General features: G+C 32.9%; 1 protein-coding gene and 1 non-coding gene across 2 annotated transcripts in view; one reads left to right on the plus strand and one right to left on the minus strand.

Moving 5' to 3' along the window:
• Positions 1 to 21,384, minus strand: part of LOC125063635 (centaurin-gamma-1A) — a 121,192-nt gene that overhangs the window by 37,199 nt on the left and 62,609 nt on the right. The window lies entirely within an intron of this gene.
• Trnah-gug lies at positions 14,591 to 14,662 on the plus strand. The gene has a single exon. It is a non-coding gene; the product is annotated as a tRNA-His (tRNA).

A 21,384-nucleotide genomic window follows, 5' to 3' on the forward strand; every position in this document is an offset into this window, starting at 1 on the left:
AAGTAACTAACACAGTTCTTATGTAAAATTGTTCGCTATACGGATCTATGAGCCCGGAATAAATGTTTTATTATTATTAAATCCACACACCATATATTTTATTTTTCAATCTGTAAATCTTTTAAATCTTTTAAATGGCGTTTAAAAAAAATATTTTGTGTTATGTTTCGTAAGTTGCAAGGTTTTCTAAATAAACAATTGAGGATTATACGTTCTGAATAAGATGTAACAGTAAACAATGACGCCCTTATGTCGCTCCTATAAAACCAGTCTTGTACAATTAAAGTTTACAATTTATCAGACTTTTTAGAATGTCGTCCTCCCACAAGTGCCACAAGGACCGGTCTTGTCCTTTTATTACGCGGTACAATTTCTTTATTGTGGATCACAAACATCAAAATCTAATAAATAAATGTTACTTATATTATCTGTGGACTATTGACAGCTATCTATGGTACTTTTACTTTACTATGAGTGAAACTAAAAGATATAATTGCAAGAAGATATTTCAAACAACAAAAAGCCGGTGTTTGAAAAATGCATTGAAGTACGAATTAGGCATTTTCTACTCGAGGTATCATGTAAACAAATAAATTAACAACTACGTATTTATTTAATAAGGTTATAATGTGTTAACTAAAGTAAGTATATCCCTTTCCATTACACCTTAAACAAAATATGTCAGAAAGAGACAACTATTATTGATTACTATACAAACCAAGCCAACAATACACAATGACTCCTTAACTCATATGCCATGAAGAAGTGTGATCTAATAATATATATGCTTGTATCGTTTTTACGTCTAAGCCACTGAATATATAAATTTTAGTGTAATTAGTAAGGGAGAGAGACTACAACGACTTGGTTAGGGTTGGTGGAAGGCTTTTGGTATGAAACTTTTCCATAGGATTTATCGGGATATTTCGTGTTAGGTCCAAATGAGTGTTTGGTTAGTGGGTATAGCTCACGCGCGAAATAGAAAAGACCTTGGAGATTCACCCATACCCATATTTATTGATGTTGTTAACTGATGTTCACTGCCAGTAAGCTCGCAAGTGCGTGTTTTTGGTGCTTAAGAATATGTATTTCCAAAACAGGCCTTTTCCAAAAAACACCTGTAACGGAACCAAAACAAAAAATACTCTGATAAGGATATCCGGTAGACTACTATAATCGTTATCAATACCCTTAATTGGATGACAGTTTATTCTTAAATATAATTATGTATGTTAATGTGTCCGCATTTCCTACAGCCTTTAATGCTTGTGGTATGTCGTATTGTATTATTGTAAATTCTCCTTCGTCTTTTTAAAGATGATTAAAGACAGAGTGTTCCAGAACATCTTAAGTTTTTATTATTTTCATTAACCTATTAATGAAGCCGTAAACACCTCTTAAGATTCACCCTCAATAATGTAAGTTGATTGCACTTTAATAAAAAATATACTGACAACAAATAATTACTATTAAAGGATTAAATAGTATCTTAAAATTCCTTAAAATTATATTAGATTGCCTAATGTATTTGTATATGTAATAGAATATAGCTATATAAATGAAGGTACAAACACGTATAATGTAGAAATTTTGTCACGTAGTTTGTGTGCGTAGTGTTTTTTTATATTTCATCATACAGTATTTTTAGTTTTTAATAAATCCGAAGGGGGTTGAAATCATTTGCTGTATAAACGTATTACTAAATATTAGACTTTTAACATATCTGCAGTACTGCAATGGATCCTATATACCTACTGTCATTATGTCAAAAAAGAATTTTTTTTATGTTAATATGAATTGTTTAATAGTTTTGTTACCTCTTTATTATATTAAACGTACGTTTAGTAAATTTATCCACTGTGGGAAAAAAGAAAGAAGTAATAGGACGCAAACAAGATTTACACATTAAACTTCAAAATTAAAATAAATATATTTTAAAAGTTCTAATAAATAATATTAGTTTTAGTTGGAACAATTACGTTGTTTTGGTGATACCTGATGATAGGGAAAAAATTATGGCTATATATAAATTACAATTATAAATATCACCTATTAAAATTGCGTACCAAAATGTTACTAAGATGATTAAACGTTTTCATATATTTTTTAGTTTGTAAACGATTGATTAATTCTTATAAACGATCTAGGTCTGGATATATAATAATATATAATTGCTCCCCTCACACTATAAAATTGATTTTTGTTTAGTTTTCTGTAATTTGAACTTTTTTCTTTGATTAGTAATTGTTTTCTTTTTTGTAATGTTTGTTATGTTTGTGTTGTAATAGGTTATGATCTCTATATATATGTATGTCATGTTTGCCTTTAAGTGCTTGTCACACTAAAAATTGTATTTTGTGTTTGTTTTTACCAATGTGCCAGTGTGCCGAGCGTTGGCAAGCTTTTTATCAATAAAAAAATTAATAAAAAAATAGCTTTTTTAGAGAAAGGAGCAAACAGCAGCCTGCCTTGCAGAGCCGGTTTTCTATGGGTGTTTTGCCGGCCTTTGAGAGAAAGATTATTTCTTTCCCTCAAAGGCAAGCCATCATCAACATCATCGCTACACATTTTCTGTTTTTTAATGTTTACCTACATAATTATTTTATGATTCTAATATGCGTAAGTATACTATTTTTTTATACATACAATTTAATGTTTTTTTAAACAAGTAGGCACAAGCTTGATCATAAATAACTGCTTCCATTTTGTGGCCCGAGCTAAAAATAAGTATTTATGACGCGGGATCATACAAAAAATACACATTTATAACATATAAATTTCACGTAACGTGGTTGAATAAAATCAAGTTAACAGATCGTAAAAATATAGAATAGACCCGACTACAATAAAATTTTACGATTTCTTCTGGATTTACGACTTCTAACTCAAAACTCATTATAGTACTTAAATTCAGCTCAGTTTATTTTATTGCTAATCATTTTTAAAGCGACTTTGTAATATTTGCTTAATACATTGTTAGATTAGAACTTTAACAGTAAACTAAATTTACCATACCATTAAGATTTGTCGAGAAAAACATAGCTACATACTCGGGATATATTTAGAAAGGTATTTAAATCATGTGAATATAAAAAGGTAACAACAACGAACTTAATTATTAAAACTCTGGGCAAAGAGAGTTTTTTTTTTATTCTAAATTATTACCATAGGTAAATCATGATTGGATTTTTTGGGTAGTGTCTATATTATGCATCCTTTTCAACGGTAAACGGTAAAAAAACAGTATACTAAATAATTAGCCTTTGCATCTGCCTTTAAGGTTAAGAAACCTTGTATGTCAAAAAGGCTCTAGGATCTGACTGGACTAGACTCTGTAATCTAGGACTCTGACTTTTCAAGTTATAAATTTTTAAAGATTTTTTTATAAATAAAAAAAAATATATAAGAAATGCACGCTTGGCATTGCGCACAGGTGCGTTCGTTTAAAAACCCAGCAAACGACCGCAGAAAAATAGTCTACCACCAACGTAGCGATGCGTTTTTTATTAGGAGCGCTTTAAAAGTGTCGACAAAAAAAAAGTGTGCGATATCATTCGCTCGTGTCTGCCTCTTTGACTCTTGCTTATATTGCTTACAAATGGTGATTGGTGGTAGAAGGGTGAAAATTAGAGGTTTAATGTTTTCCATTAAAAAAATTGTCTAAATATGCGGAGGGCCACCCTTATCACTTAGGGATATAAAATAGTTAACGACCAAATCTTAGAACATAAATGTTTTTTTTTAAAGCGCCGAAGCCGTTTAGGAGAAGTATAGTAACAACTGGCAAGATAATTTTATATATATTAAAGAAAAATTGTTCATGATGAAAATTTGAATAGGTTTAAACTATATACTACGTTCTTTATCTATTAATGAAAAGGTATTCATTAACATAGCAATTAATCTACATATTCTTTTCACTGTGCTGAAACAACACGATTTTGCTGCTTTTTACGTTGCTCCAGTTTCAACCACCTTGAGCTTAAGGCTATGACCCATATTCATGGTTTCGCGAACTTCTATAAAACATCCGCACTTTCGGTGACGTCATAGACTGCTGTAAAAATATCTTACTACACTTTGAATGTATTACTGGCAATTTATTGTTTTCAACGACGTCAATGCCCTTATTCCAAATTTGAATTCGATTCATTCATGATGGAATTATGGCGATTTCTCCGAAATTCAAAATTAGAACGTGCGTACCGTGTTACATTTATTTTTTGTGCATTTTGTATGAAAAGCCATAGAATAGATACAAATTATGGACAACTAGCATCTTCACAATAAGTATTGAGCACCCTGCTATAAATCATTTCAATACTTGACACTATGGCCGGGCCCGATTACTTTATGACCCAAAACTGCCGCAATTTACGAGTTACCTTTCTAAGATCATCAACGGGTATTAGTCACGAGCGAGTGATTTCGATCGATCGTTTATTCAATTTATTTATGAGTGTATGGAATCGTTCGGGCGGAATTACGATTATCGTCTTATAATTCGATTATTATCTTTTTGATATATATTCTCACGAAAGGGATACTGGGGACTTCGTAAAATTGCAAGCAAACCCTCTTACTGAACAATATTTAATAAGCCTTTGAAATAGCTCTAAACGTTTCGATATTTTACATTATTTATATCTGTCAACGTAAAATTGTAAAAACCGTTAGATTGTAATCTGTCTCGCGAGATTGTAAACTGTCGAAAAATTGTGAACTCAACGTACTGCTTACTATTTAACGTATTATTATTCGGTATTATAATCTATCGAAGTGAAATCGTCAAATTGTGAAACGGTACGCACCTCGCTCGCTGATTTATAATATGTAATACATAACTTCAATCCGGTTAAACAGTTTTTTCTTTAATACGTTAAATTGTAAGCAGTACCTTGAGTTCACAATCTTTCGACAGTTTATAATCTCGCGAGATAGATTACAATCTAACGGTATTTACAATTTTACGTTAACATATCTAAGCAGTATTGCTGTTAATTATTTTGTGAAACAAGCATTAAATTCTCTAGTTTTATTCCAATAAAGGGACGAAAATTGTCACGCTATTTGAACTTGCAATCCCCTGCCTGAGTGGAAAATATCGATCGATCAATGTTATACAGGACATTGCAGCTTTTAGATTGGTCATTTTAATATAAACTATAAACACATTTAGTTTCCTCGTGCTTTATGCAAAGCCCATAAATATCATACAATACAACGATTTGTTTTATAATTAAAAGTCCACGAGAGCGACTATAAATGAACTTCAATCTAGCGTACCTATATAATAATTATGGCTAAAAAGTATTAATCTGAAAAATAACCTGAAGGACTTTTCTTAGTCTTAAATTTTACGTGAGTTACACTTAGCTTTATGCCTTTGAATATCACCCTTGATATATAGGTATTTAAGATATTAAATATTAAATAAACTAATATAAAATAATGCTTTAATATTTAATTCTAGCATGACTTATTTACAATACCGCATTAAAACAGTGGCGCTACAACTTTTTAGGTCTGGGCATTAGATTTGTGTAGCTTATTTATGATTATAGGTTCCTAATAGGCAAGGAGGCGATCATCCTTCTGCGCCTGACACACGCTGTCAACTTTTGCGTCTAAGGCATGCTGATTTCCTTACGATATTTTCCTTCCCGTGCGAGTGTTAAATGCGGACATAAACAGATTGTCTATTGGTGCATAACCGAGGTTCAAACCCACGACCTTACGAACGACGAGAGCCGCTGTAGGCCAACGTTGAATTATATTTGTGTAACTTCGCTAAAAACATAACTTAACCTAAAGGCACGTTTATGAATAGAACCGTTAATTTTAAATTGGGAGCGAGTGCACTTCCTAACTTTATGGGTAAGCTTGAGAGCTTCCAAAATGTTAACAGATTGTAATATAACTTGCATAAGACGATACCAACTTTCCGAAGCTGAACTTTGCACGTTAATATACGAAACTACTAAATGTCCTCAGAACTTTGCTTTGGCAGAATACGATAGGGCCTGATAAGTTATTATAATAAATATTTTCCAAAATTATAGAGACTGGTCCATGTAAATATAACTCATTAAAATATTTACATATTGACACACAAATAGCAGCAATGTTGGTAGTGGCTTCAGCGTGCGACTTTAATCCCTGAGGTCGTAGGTTCGATCCCCGGCTGCGCACCAATGGACTTTCTTTCTATGTGCGCATTTAACATTCGCTCGAACGGTGAAGGAAAATATCGTAACGCAACCGGCTTGCCTTAGACCAAAAAAGTCGACGGCGTGCGTCAGGCACAAGGAGATCTACAACTTGTCTATTAGATTGGCAAATGATCATGAAAGAGATCTGAGGCCCAGACCTAAAAAGGTTGTAGCGGCACTGATTTTTTTGACACACAATCGTTGATAAAAGATTTACAAATGCGATAGCTTGATGGGTAGGGCGTCGAACGGAGCACGGAAGCGTAAGAACGGTGATTGCTTAAATGCCCTAGAAGTTCAGATTGCTCTAACACCGCTAACCGTAAAAAACATTTTTCGTGGAAAAAACATAGTGTCGGCGGTTTTGTTTTATGTGAACCCAGATTAAAGTTACCGATGAACCAAAAAATCAACCATATAATTCACGATTCGTAAAGCAGCTAAAAAATGGTTTAAGAAATAGATAAATAACGCTGAAGGAGCATTTAATAAAATTTTATACTAGATCAAATGTCAAGAAACACATTTGTAAAATCTTTATAGAATTTGATATTTTATTGAAGTTCTACTTCTTTGGGCTCGTTAGGGAAAAATGATGAGAGTACATTTTTATGATGCGCGCGCACTCCGTCACAAAAAACCGACACCCTGAAGTTAGCTATAGTCTACATTTTAGTTTTTTCTATTTTTAGCATCGTTTTTTCTTCAAACATAGATTTTTGAAAAGAAGAAGAAGTATAACTTCTAACGCGTGTACATAAGTATACACACGTTTTATTAATAACTCGCCACGCATATACTTTCAGTAGCTTTATTACCTTTTTTAGTTATCTAATCTAAAGTCCTCGAGTACCAAATGGTGCATTTCTTATTGAAATAATCAACCCCAAATTCCCTTTATACATATATCCCTACATTAGTGCCATGCTGTACCACTCTATAATTATCTGTTGTGCCCTGCTATATTTGTACTTTAAATTCTACATAAAAGAAAATATTTCTATTTGTAGTTTCAGTTGTATCTGTATTTTATTTTTTGTACGTGACATTTAGTCAACTGGTCACCGTTTGTCAACCGTGTCATTGTACTATGAAAATCAATTTAAATACTACTATACTGTTTTTACAAAAGAATCATATAATGTCGTATCGTAAAATTAAATATTTATAAAATTGTGCACTGTTGCTCCCGAGTTACAAAATCCCACAGCTCGGATAAAAAACAACTATATCCTTGTATGAAATTTACTTATAAATGATATAACGAAATAAAATATTCTTATAGAAAAATAGCCACTTAGCTGCCTATATTCCAATATGTTGTTCATCAAACGAACATACAATATTTGAAATTAAAATACACTTACTATTTCCTACAACTTGATTTACTTGGATATTGGAACACAATCGATCAATATATAAGCACTTATAACAGAGTTATCAGATGCGCGTTAGATTGTAGAGGGTGGACACCCTTGACACGTGTTGTAAGACCCTCTTTCATAAGCTTAATATGCCTTTATTCTATAATTTCCTAAGGCCCTAAGAAGGAAAACTTAATAGATTCAGACAAGAAAAAGATATTGCTCATTCATACTGTTGAAACTGAAGAAATGGTTATAAAAAGAAGTCCAGGATAATTAATCAAAGATCTTATATCTCTCAATCAAAGATATTATCAAGAAAATATGACGTAACTATTTTATTTATTAAAAAAGATACAGAAATTGATGTGACGGTGGATCACAACTTGGTCACGTTTACTCCGCCCACCTAAGCGTCAAAATTTATCCGGTTAAAGTTATTATCTACTTTAGTTTTCTATGATTAAATTTAATGGGATGAATTTGGTCGTAGCTATATGCAAGCGTCTAACAAAGGTCTTCAAACTTTCCTATCTAATAGAAAACTTTTCAAATGAAATATATTTAAAAAAATCTGGGTATAATCATGGTTCATACGTAGAAATTCTATTCTCTTTCCATTACTGATTTTTTCTTGTTTATTTTCAGTTCACACCTGAAAAAACCTGTTTTTCACAGCCAATGGACTTTTTGTTTCATGCTCGAGGTCCGCCCAGAGGGTTTAATAAAAATCAATATCGAGTGGAACCAATCGGCGTGTGATGGAATCATTGACGCGCCTGCAGGGTACAGGTGATTAAATACAGTACACTAGCGTAAATAAAATATATTGTTTAAACTTGTCTAGACTGAAAACATGTTTAATATGAATCGCAGTTTTTATTAAAACAAATGTACAAATAGGATTTTTGGAGAACATTTAAAATCCTTTCGTATTCTTTAGATATATTTACCTTAACAAGCTGATGATCAATTTTTCTTTATCAGACCGATAATATTTTATTGTTCTAAGCATAACGAACTCACCGAAGTTAGTACTTTGCATTCAATTGTCTTCATATACAATAACGTTTCTCATAGAAGCCTGTGCCTCTTCTACAAGTAACACCAAGTGAAATGTGGCCAAGCTTTTAATAGAAAAGTTTAAAAAGCCACTAACAATTTGCGCTACAACCGTTTGCATCTTTGCATCAGATTCCTACTGTTGTTTCGGTGATTGATTGTTATCAGCCTATGCCCGTGTGCCTCGTGCACACTTTATCAATTCTGTAATTGCATAGGAAACAGTGACAAATCCATAGGTGAATTGAAGGCATGACATGATAAGAACTAAGCTCTAACGTAATGCGGTGGTTTAGGATAACAATCTTATTATAAGGAGTATAATAGAAATAGAACTACCTCATTTCACTTATAGCCTATTCAGACCGTTATAACACTTTCTGTCCTGTCGTTTGGCCCGCAATCGGCAGTTACGGTCCACCCTCATAATAGTAATACTTCGTGATAGTGTGCTGACACGCAATTCTTATCTATTATGATCTAATTCATATTTACATAATTAAGTTATGACGTGAAAAAAAGGTTTTGAGCTTTTATATTCCAAGCTTCATATGGATTCTCTTTGTTATTGTTATAGGAAGGTTTCATATTTAATTTGTGTGCCTTTTTCTGGTGGTGATCAGATAGAAAATCTGAAATAATTTCTTCTTGATATGAAGGACTTATAAATGTTTATCTAAGCGACATTTTCTCCGACTACGGACTTTTATCACAGCCTTATTAACCACAGGGGTTAGACGATCTAACAGTTTTTATAATCGATACATTTATTACAATAATTTTTATAGAAAATAACCTGATATACAGGAAAATAAGGTTTATAAAATGTTTAAGAAGCCTCATTATCAAAGTAATAATAATACTTAAACGAAACCGCATTCGTTATCCAGTCACTTGTTAGTTGGAAGATTGTGCAAATTGTCTTGTTCGAACTAATAGCACAAAATTCGTGCACTAAAATATTCGCCAAAAATAAAACGTTTTAACAAATAAAAGCCTTACGTAATCCAACCTAGATTCAAATTTCCACAAAATATTCTCAATATCCGAACAAAAACATCGTCTTAATCTGTCAACCAGAACAAACTTTTTATCGGATATTGCTTAGGCGTGAATGGATTAAAGGAACGAAAATAAGCCAAAGAAAACATCCATTCAAATACCACAAACAAACGAAAACGCAATTGACGGCCGAACAATGATTCTAATCCGTAAAAATGATGAGCTAGTCAATTTTACATTAGATATGCGTGACAACCTCAACATAAAGTTCACAATTCACTACAAAACGGTTCAAGGTAGGGGGCCAATTAAAATGTATTTAAAATATAATCTCTAGTGCAAAGACGTTACGTTAAGTATACTTTATTTGTATCTTACAATTATTTTCTTTATGTAAATGCAGACTTTAAATTACGGTCGCACTTGGCAAGGGTTGTCGCTTCATAAAAATACCCTTTCTTCCCTTTGACAGTCAAAGGCATTAACAATGAGTTCATAATTCTAAGAAATTAAAAAATATAATCCGCTAAATTTAGAACAGGGACAAGGGGAACAGAAGTAAATAAAACGCCAAAAAATATTAAGGTTTTGTGTTGTTGCCGCGGGCAAATTAATATTGATGTAGGTTTGCCTTTCAGCGGGAATATTTGTGGTTCGGATATATTTTTCCGAGGGGCATAATATAACGAGAATTGTTTTAAATAAAGTACATGAAGTAGTTACAAATATAATAAATACAATACCTCTAACTTGATTTTCAATATCCATTTCAAAGAATCGGAGTGATTTTTATGAAATTGATATCGTTGCATAAGAAAATACAAAAAACATATTCAATATTATTGTAAGGGGTTCGGAAACATTAAGAATTCGGAAGGAATTATTGAGTAGGGTCCGCGACCCTTGGATATTTTATTTCTGTATTTGCTAGGGAACAGCATAAAGTTACAACTCCGTGCTATCATTGGCGAAATTGCGAAGGGTGGTCCCGAAGACGAGAGGGTGTAACTTGGAGACTCTTTTTACTACCTTAGTACATAATATTTTCATAACACTTTTCTCTTCAACTAATCCCTTAGGACATCATTTTACAGCCTCAACCGATGTTTCTAGATCTTTTAACTATTTTTAACAAAAATAAGTAATCTTGCCCTATGGGCATCTCCATTGTTATTCAATTTGAATTCATGCGTACCGTAAGGTACTGTAAACATTACGCAATGTCTAGCCCCTCAAAATTTAAACTGTATCAAGCTAACATTTCTGACACTCGAACAAAAGGGCATGAGCCAAAGACGTCCATCACGAAAACGCTCCAACAAAAGATGTCGACAAATACATTTGACAAACGAACTCTGACAGATGTTACTTGAGCCGTTGTATTTCGTAAAACTGGAATCTTTGTGCTAAGCTTCCGTATTGCAAAACCAGTATAACGAAAATAAGAGGAAGCTCTTTCAAGTCCATGTGAAATGTTAGATGTGGGAAAATACGAACAGAATTTGACAATAAGCTGGATTTTTGTAAATGACCTTACATATGTCTTAGCATACAAATGATAGCAATTAATTTTAAACAATTAAATGTGTTGTTAACTATTTTGCTACCTATTGTTGTAACTTGCTATTACCAATTTCTGTCTATTACTATAGGTAGGAATTATACACCATTCCTAAAAGTGAAATTTAGAAAATTTTACGTTTGGACTATACTATGCTGTTATGCATTAATTTGAACTCTAATTATTACAACCATATTAGTTTTCAGATTGCAGCGTCGGTGTATGGTGTATAGTGTATACCTTTGTATATATCACTTCTTTATGGGGCGGGGTTTGTAAAAATTATTCCTAGGAGTATGTTTTCATTCCATTAACATTCAAATTTGACCCTAAGATTTCTTGTTTTGACGGCTGAGATAAGTTTAACAAATATTGATTACTTTTCGCGTCATGGTCACGACCATGTTTTACTATCGAACCCGTGACCGTGACGCATGCTGTATCGAAATAACCCCTCAAACCAACAAAATCGTGCTGAGAAAATCGAAATGTTCAACGAAGTGACTTTATTTAGCGAAACAACCAATAAAATGTGATGAGAAATAGATCAATACAATTAAAAAAGCTTTACATAAAACAATTATTAGGGGACGTTTAAGTATTTCGTAAGCAGGTTTACTGCAATAAACCTCCCCCCCCTCCTCTTGTCAGCAAAGCTCTTAAAAATAATAGTACCTAAACGTATTAATTTTTGTCGGAATCCTCGAAAATGCATTTAGTTTTTAAGCATAGACAATGTGTGGGTAATATGTGTAAAAAAGTAAATAATTACTGTTGACGTAATCACCAAATATGAAATGGAAGACCCTCCTGCCCCTATAGTGATTACGTAATGCTTGAACTTGATATATAAATATATGTCACTATTTACATTACGGTTACTAATTAAATTGTAAGAGCGAGATAGCCCCATATTTAATTACAATACATTATATATTTGAGGTTTATAGTACCTTTAAGAAGGGGTTACGTTTATAATAGCGTAGTATAATCCCTATACAAATGTTATAGGCGGAAATATGAATTATGCTTGAGGTTTATAAGCTGATTTAAAAAATTCAAAACATCCTTGGCTTTTTCAGTATTGTAGATAATCTATACAAATAGTATTTTCTTGTATGTGTAATACACATAGGCTGGTAAATATTGTTTCGCAGTAATATAGGATCAATTCCATGCGGTCCAAGAACCCTTAATTATCGAATTTTATTATTTATGTTATTTAACATAAACCACCAGCGATCCTTACGTATGCTAAAAAGTATGGTTAAGAAAACATGTAGATAAACATAAAAGTCATTTTTATTTATATAATTTAATTTACATTAGTACAAAAATAAACTATAGAGATGGTATTGAATATAGATTAATATAAATTATTCTCACAGAGTATCGATTTCCTTATTATACAACCTTCTGACATCACTTAGTACGTATTCTGATCACAGATAACAGTAAATAGGAGATGTATCGATGACCTAAGAACCGCATTCACGGAGGGAGAGTTGTTGCTATGGTAATAAAAGGGGTAATACAAGCTTATAGCAAACGTTATCTGCTTTTAAATGAGTTTGACATGCACCGAAAATTTATTAAAATATATGATAAATAAAAAGAGCAATGTTGGCCTAGTGGCTTCAGCGTGCTACTCTCATACCTGAGGTCGTAGGTTCAAACCCCGACTGTGCACTAATGGACCTTCTTTCTATGTGCGCATTTGACATTTGCTCGAAAACATCGACAGCGTGTGTCAGGCACTGGAAGCTGATCACCTACTTGCCTATTAGGTTTAAAACGTGATCATGATACAGATTCAGAAATATGAGGCCAAGACCTAAAGATGTTGTAGCGCCACTGATTTTAGGAAAAGGAAAATTCTGATGACTTCAGCAGTAGATCAATTTGCATGCCGTTCTATTGTTGTTTTGACGGGTACCAAAATTAAACTTATACCATCCAAGCCTTATGCCACAATTAAACATTTTCAGTGACTAAATGTTTAATACCATAAAAACCTACAAATGCCTATTTTACGAAGATTTTCGAGACTAGAAATTATCTGCTTTTTTCGCGTAACTAATATTGATACAAGAATATATGAAACAAGGGTATGAAAATTTAAATTACCCGTGAGACAAACACACACATGTGACACACGTCCTTGTAAAGAAAAATACAGGTTTTATAAAGATCAAAGGTTCGTAGCATTGGGGTAGTTTCATTTTGAATAAGGCTTAATTCTGAAGTTGGTAAATCAAAGTACGGGAAGCGGGCGTTACAAATGAGTCACGTACACTAGATACCTACAGCTTCAAAAATAAATACAAATATTATTTAATTATTCATTTGTTTCCAGCAAATATTGCGCAGTGAGACTAGCTACTTTAGACCTGCTTTATGTCATATTCGCGTGGTGAATAATGTACATAATACAACGCCGATGCTCCTACACTAAGGAACGTCACTAAGCAATTAAATAAAAGAAGTATTCACAGAATAAATTTGAACTATTTTACAATTACGAGTATTATGAAGCCGAGCTTGTCTCAGAAAAGTATATATGGGAATAATAAATCACTTTAAGTAAATAATTCTTATACAATTCATGAGACACCAAATATTACTACTTTTTTTTTAAATTACAATTCCTTAAAATATTTTCGCACGTTAGCGGGAACGAGTTAGGTTATCAATAGAAGTCTGGGGCTAAATTCGCCATTCAAACTGGACATTACTGGTTTTTTGAATACTTTTATTCATGTATTGTGAATCTTAGATTTTTATGCTTTTAGGGTGCCAGTTAAAGTGTGAAATTGGCCGCGTTTACATGCCAAAATTTATTGTCAAGATGTTATTAAAATGTAAAGACGAGCGCTTTTGATTTCTGATTGTAATTTTTTACGTTTAATATAAATTCAGAGGATTATTTTCAAGGTCAAGTCCAAGTGTATGCTAGTGGTTATGGTAAATTGCTTAATGACGTCTCTAATTCCTTATTATATATATATATATATATATATATATATTTATATAAAAGGTGATAATGGTAGTAGTAACTGCTAAAATTTAAGAAGCAAAAATTTGAATTACTACTTTATATCATGAAAGGTACTTCTTTCATGATACTAGTTTGATACTAGGTAGGATATAGTATCTATGTACAGCCATAGATAATATATCTATCCTAGTATTGTCCATTACGTCATGGAAGAATTAAAAGGCATTGGTCGCGTTCTGTAAAAATCTTTTGTTTTGCCACATAGTACGAGACTACAGATATAAAAATGACTTATCAGTATCACAACAAAATAATTCTTAACAACAAATAGTTTATTTTTAAAATGAAGATTTGGTATACATATTTCAATCGATTACTCAGTGCTCTGATAGCCGTGATCGTCTAGTGGTTAGGACCCTACGTTGTGGCCGTAGTAACCCAGGTTCGAATCCTGGTCACGGCAGTGAAATTCACTGTCATGGCGGAGCTAGTTTTTTTTCTTTTTGAAAGATGAAATCACACTAACAATATAATAAATTACAGAATTACACAATATATCAACCTGATGTAAACCAAAATTATTTAAAGACCAGGTTAACTACAATAAATATATATGCACCTATTTAAATTTTTTAATATTAATGGATGTATGAATCAAAAACGATTTTGAATAAAACAAAAGTAAAAACATAATTAACATTAATTATAAAATTATGAGTATGTACTGCCATCTATACTACAATGAAATAAAGTATAGGTGTAAAACTTTGTGAATGTTCGTAGAGGTTTGTTAGTATCTAACAGAGGGCGCTGTGTGTAATATAGTCGCGCCATCTAGGGGCAATTCCACAAAACAACAAATAAAATAAAACTTGTTAAAATGCCATCTAGGTTTAAACGTTAACGTTGTCCTAAACAATCAAATATTATTATTTACTTATTTTATTTATATTCGTAATACTAATAAGAAAAATGTGATTTATGATAGAGTTTATTAATATAGAAAATATTTCTTTAAACTATTTGACATAGCACAATGCCCAGATAACATTTCAGCGTAGGTCTAGACGCGTCGTTTACAAAGTTATTATTATCTTGTAAACTTATTTGAAATTTCTAGATGTTTTGTTTTTTAATTAATGGCGACCAACATCAAATATATTTATTTAAAGATTCGTTGAATGAAGAACGATTTGTTTTGTAGTTATTATACCAATTCGTATTTCCAATACATATCTGTTCGCGATGAGCGATTCTTTTTTAATAATGTACGCATCCAACTCTCTGATATAATCTTATAATGATATCCACCAGTATAGGGGGGAACGGAGGCAGAGACCGTCGCAAGATAATAATAAAAATGGAGGTCTCACAAAATAATATCCACGCCAACAAAGTGACAGCCACTAGGTAACAAATATGTATAATACTGTCTGAAAACAAGTGTCAACTATATCTCAATATTCATCTCTCGGGAGTCCCTCGTATAAGTCGTGCTTGAATGATTGATGGTGTAGTCGAGACAAAGTCTACGTTACGCTATTTGCCCCTAAGACCCGTCCCAAGATATATAGAGAGGTTACAACTTAGTTTACACTTGTAGAAACTATTGCGGCCAGCAGAAATTGAGTCGCTTATGGAACAGACCTACTGTTTTAAAAGTTTTACTATAATTTTAACTCAACTTTTTTACTGTTTATAATATTTAGATATGGTTTATTTGTTTGCACGGTATAGGAGGTTGGATGTTAAAATATCATGAATATAAATAGATAATATATACATTTTTAATTTAATTTAATATGAAGCAAAAATAATACTGAATTGTTGTAGCAACTCCATATAAATAAATGGTAAAGGATGGTCTGTGTTTACAGAACATCATATTATAATGTTCAGTAAAATTTCCGAGGTGAGTTACTGTAGGTATCTATTAAATCTCTATTGTATTTTATTACGCCATCTCGCGACTGGAAGATATATTTCATACAAGTAAGGTAATGACTATAAAGGAGTAAAATAAGTAAAAGGTACCAAACAAAATGTATTTTTACAAGATTTCATTAGAATAACTATCGGTTCCTAACCGTCAAAAAGAATACGGACGTCGAGGCAGAATACGAAATTCCACCCGTATCACCTCGACGTCCGCCGTTCCACAACTGAGCGTTTTTTAAGGCAGTTTTCGCCGCGCACCACCACTATGTAGAACCAACTGTCTACTAAAGTATATCCGAACCAATTCGACTTCGGGTCCTACAAGAAAAGAGCTTACTAATTCTTAATAGGCCGGCATCGCACTCGCGAGCCCTCTGGCATTGAGCGTCCATAGGCGACGGTATCACTTAACATCAGGTGAGCCTCCTATAAGGACAGGAGGCCCTTTTGCTGTTCTATAAAAAAAGACGGTTCACAATTGACTGACTCGACTATTGAACTGAACTTATTTAATTGAGACGGTAAATAATACTACGTGACACGACAACGACTATATTTTTAAATATAATAATTTATTGGTTATTTTAAAAGAAAATCTTGCGGGCTCTTGAATAACAGAAAACATTGACAAAAATTTTCAAAAGTTTTTACAAAAAAAAAACATTATTAGCTTGCCTCGACACTGTAACAGCTCGTTATACGAAGACAAAGCTTTAAGCTGTGCAAAGCTAAGTAATTGTGGCTACACCCCCAGCAGGTAACAACAGGTCATTAACCTTTGTCTCATTATTGGGCTTACCTTGTAATGCCGCCGGGGATATTGTTTGATATTATATCTCTTAGGAATTCCTTTTATATTAAACTAAGCCAGGAGTGGCCTAAATGCCTAAAATTTAAGCTTATACACACAGGAGACTAATTTATTATCACACAGATACGCATATGTGTTTTAATTAAAATTGTAGTATAAGATCCCGCTATACAACGACCTTCACCGAGATGCTTATTTAATGAAACGTATTTTATATTTAATTTAATATGTCAATAAATATAATCCATATGGGTTGTCTAGCAAATTTCAGTCCAGAGTATGTTTAATTAATAATTTAAAAAAAATATTTTTTAAACATTTCACCGGTATGATTATTAGATAAATTCTATACCAATCGAAAGTATGAAGCCCATAGAATATGCAAACTTTATGCTGCCCATTCTTTTCCGGTCACAACTATCGGGTTGCCAGGTATAAACAGGTAAATCTGTACTAGCATTTTGCAACGGTCTGTTTATTGAATGAAATTTAAATGAAATTAAAGATTATTTTATTCTGAACACGGTGGTATAGGGTTGGCTGCGAAAAATCAGTCCAGAATTGCGGTTGTCGAATTTTCAAAAGTAAAATATTGCTCCGAGTGAATGTGTGCGACTGAGAGGTCCCAACCGACCATCCCATGCGATAGAAGAGGACACAGCATAGCAGCTGTTTAAAGTCCGCCCACTTAAAGAAATAGCGTGCGCATGCAATTTGGGCTTGGAAAAGAAAAGGATAGCAATGGACTCGTATATACTATGCATCATTTTGGAGTAGTTTATTATTTAAACGCGGACTTTAAACAGCTGCTATGCTGTGTCCTCTTCTATCGCATGGGATGGTCGGTTGGGATCTCTCAGTCGCACACATTCACTCGGAGCAATGTTTTACTTTTGAAAATTCGACAACCGCAATTCTGGACTGATTTTTCGCAGCCAACCCTATACCACCGTGTTCAGAATAAAATAATCTTTAATTTCATTTAAATTTCATTCAATAAACAGACCGTTGCAAAATGCTAGTACAGATTTACCTGTTTATACCTGGCAACCCGATAGTTGTGACCGGAAAAGAATGGGCAGCATAAAGTTTGCATATTCTATGGGCTTCATACTTTCGATTGGTATAGAATTTATCTAATAATCATACCGGTGAAATGTTTAAAAAATATTTTTTTTAAATTATTAATTAAACATACTCTGGACTGAAATTTGCTAGACAACCCATATGGATTATATTTATTGACATATTAAATTAAATATAAAATACGTTTCATTAAATAAGCATCTCGGTGAAGGTCGTTGTATAGCGGGATCTTAGACCATTGGTTTTGAAAAAAATCCAAAAAGGTTTTAACAATATTTCGTACTTTTCTATTGATTGGTCTTGTAATTAATATTAAAGGATAATTAAATGATTTATATACGGGTATTAATATCATGTAGGCGGCAACTTCGTTCATGGATATTATTTGATAAATGTATGTATAAACATATGATATCGTGACCTTTATTCATAGACATATATATATATCATTGTGTCTATTATAATGTCTCATGTGTGGTTGATTTAAAACATGTTTGTTAATGGCAAAAAACCTTAATAATAATCAACTACCGTTAAAAATTAGATATTTTTTTCTTTAAATTATCTATTTAAACAAAAATGAATCGCAGAGTAAGTTACTAGGCGCTAAACTTTGCTGGACCAAATCAAGTCCTTTTTTTTTCTTTGGACATTTTTTTGTAGGAGGATGGTATTTATGGTAAAAATATTAACAAATATACTTTTATGAACTTAGGTCTTAGGTCGTAATGTTCCATATGTTGGTATGTATATATACTAAAAAGGTAGGCTAAGTAAAAGATCATATTAAGGCGAAACGAAGTTCGCGAACTAGTATGTAATATGTAAAAAATTAAAGCTAAAGCTTCTAATCAATATAATTTTTTATCAATATTTTTATAAATCTATATAAAACTAAAATTCGGACATTTCAGCTGTAAGTACAAAAGATTAAAACTAAATAAAGTAATTTTAAAATCGAAAGAATAACATACCTATGCACCCGCTTTTATAAAATTGCACAAAAGCTATTCAACACAAAATGAGAGTCACCTTTCAAAGTGGAAAAATGAGCGTAGATTGAATGGATTATAAATTTATTGTTGAGACGTGAGATTGCAATAACGTTATTGCGTGAAAACGTCTTGTGTGGTCTTGGCAGTATATTTAGCTATTTCCTTCTATGGATATAAAAAGTACAGAGCTGAACCCGTATAAGTATCGTAAAAATATTTTTTATCGAAATTTTGAGCTGTGTATGTTTGTTTGCACACCGAACAAGACTTGAACGAATATTCGTGTATTTAATAATAAAAAAATATTGAAAATTTCAATAATAAAAAATACATAAAATCACCAATACCAATTTTTCTATCAATTATTTGATTACATTGGTAACTATCTACACTTATGAACATAGTGTCAATGCTTGATTTTTTACAGTTACTAACAGTTTCCAAATTAAGGGCGTAGAGTGAGCGAAAAGAACTGGCAAGAATAACTACAACTTGGCGTACAAGGAAATTGTAATTGCTTCACTTAACATAAATAACGATTAGTAGTGTAAAAATCTTTTACTCTAACTAGAAAAATAAATGCCATAACGTTAGCCGGGTCCGCTGAGAGTATACTTACTTACTACAAATAATCAAGATATCTCAACTTTTTGTTAATAGTTTCACTGTAGTACTTGTAGTAGTGCCTGTATCATTAAAAGTACACAGCACTGAGATGACTTTCAGTACAAAACTTTACATGAATATTAGTAACACGTCCTTAATTATTTACAGAGCCAATCAACATCAGTTTGTGTCGCAGAGGCACAAAGCAATCTACTGAATTAATCACACCGATACCTGGGAACCACAGTACACTACATTGATAGTAAGGAAAAATTCACAAATCTTCTACAGCGTAAGTATATTTACATTTAAGTTTATTTAGGACATAGCTCTCTTTTATTTGTTACTTATTAAGACTTTCTTATTAGGCTGTCAAGTATGCCGAAATGTTTAAATAGAAGTGCGGGCCACGTGGTTAGGCTTCAAGATAGGGGGCCATACAAGCATTACGGAAGCAAATTTACTGCACTTTACCCCCCCCCCCCCCCCTTTTGTCAGCAAAAGTAATCAAAGCTATCAAAAAGAACATAAACATTTTTGTAGGAATCCTCGAACATGCATTACGTTTTCAAGCATAGACAATGTGTGGGTAACTTGTGTAAAAAACCGAAAGGACCAAATGTCAGAAGGCGCAAAGGACCACCCCAAACGTGAGGTCGACCCTTCGAAAACTGCTGGGCCATACCGGCTCCAGGTTGCTTGTGTATGAGAAAAATGTAATTCCTCGGAGGAGGCCTATACTTGTTCAACTAAAATTTTAGCTTCTAATTTAATATATCTTATATGTTCATGTAGTATGAAATTAAAGATATTTTTTCTTTTATGTTATTTTTAAATGCTATCATAAAAAGTTACCCTGAACTTTACCATTAAGCCTCGGGTCATAAAACGCATTATACACAGATTTAGTCCTTTTATTGACTAGAATAACTACTTCATACAGCGCAAACAGGGATGGCCCCCCGAGCCCTACAACTAAACGCAATTCACACCCCACGTTATCAAAATTCACAGCATGTCCGTCTCATTGAAGCGCTTTCAAAGGAAAACATACGATATCCTGCCTCTATTTTTCACCGCTGAAAAATTACTTGGAAAACATATGAAGCACCGGAAAACCTGCGAAAATTAGTTTGGATAGTATTTTTGAAGCTTGAAAAATACGCGACAATTCGGCCGTTGCGACATATGAAGTTTGGATAACAAATATTGTTTAATACCGCGTTCAAAGAAACCGTTATTAAAGCCTTGAATGGAAGAGCGTACCTTAAAAGGCCGGCAACGCACTTGCAAACGTTGTGTCCAACAACAACTTTAACATAAGCCCTCTATTGCTAAACATATGCATACGTTCTTTTAAAAAATAATAATAAATCAGTGGCGCTACAACCTTTTTAGGTCTGGGCCTCAGAATTCAAGGCAAGTAGGTGATCAGCCTCATGTGCCTGACACACGCCATCGACTTTTTGGGTCTAAGACATGACGGGTTCCTCACGATGTTTTCCTTCACCGTTGGAGCGAATGTTAAATGCGCACATAGAAAAAATGTCCATTGGTGTACAGCCGGGGCTAGAACCTACGTCCTCAGGGATGAGAGTCGCACGCTGAAGCCACTAGGCCAACACTACGATTAATAGATATAATAAATTAATAGATGTTATTTACGTTTTTCAATGTAAGCTTTTAAAGCGATTTAAAAATCCCCGAAGGACAACGATTCAATGTGTTATTCTTTTGTCCTAACTGTAT

Source organism: Pieris napi, chromosome 3 (genome assembly GCF_905475465.1).
Source record: "Pieris napi chromosome 3, ilPieNapi1.2, whole genome shotgun sequence".
NCBI lineage: Eukaryota > Metazoa > Arthropoda > Insecta > Lepidoptera > Pieridae > Pieris > Pieris napi.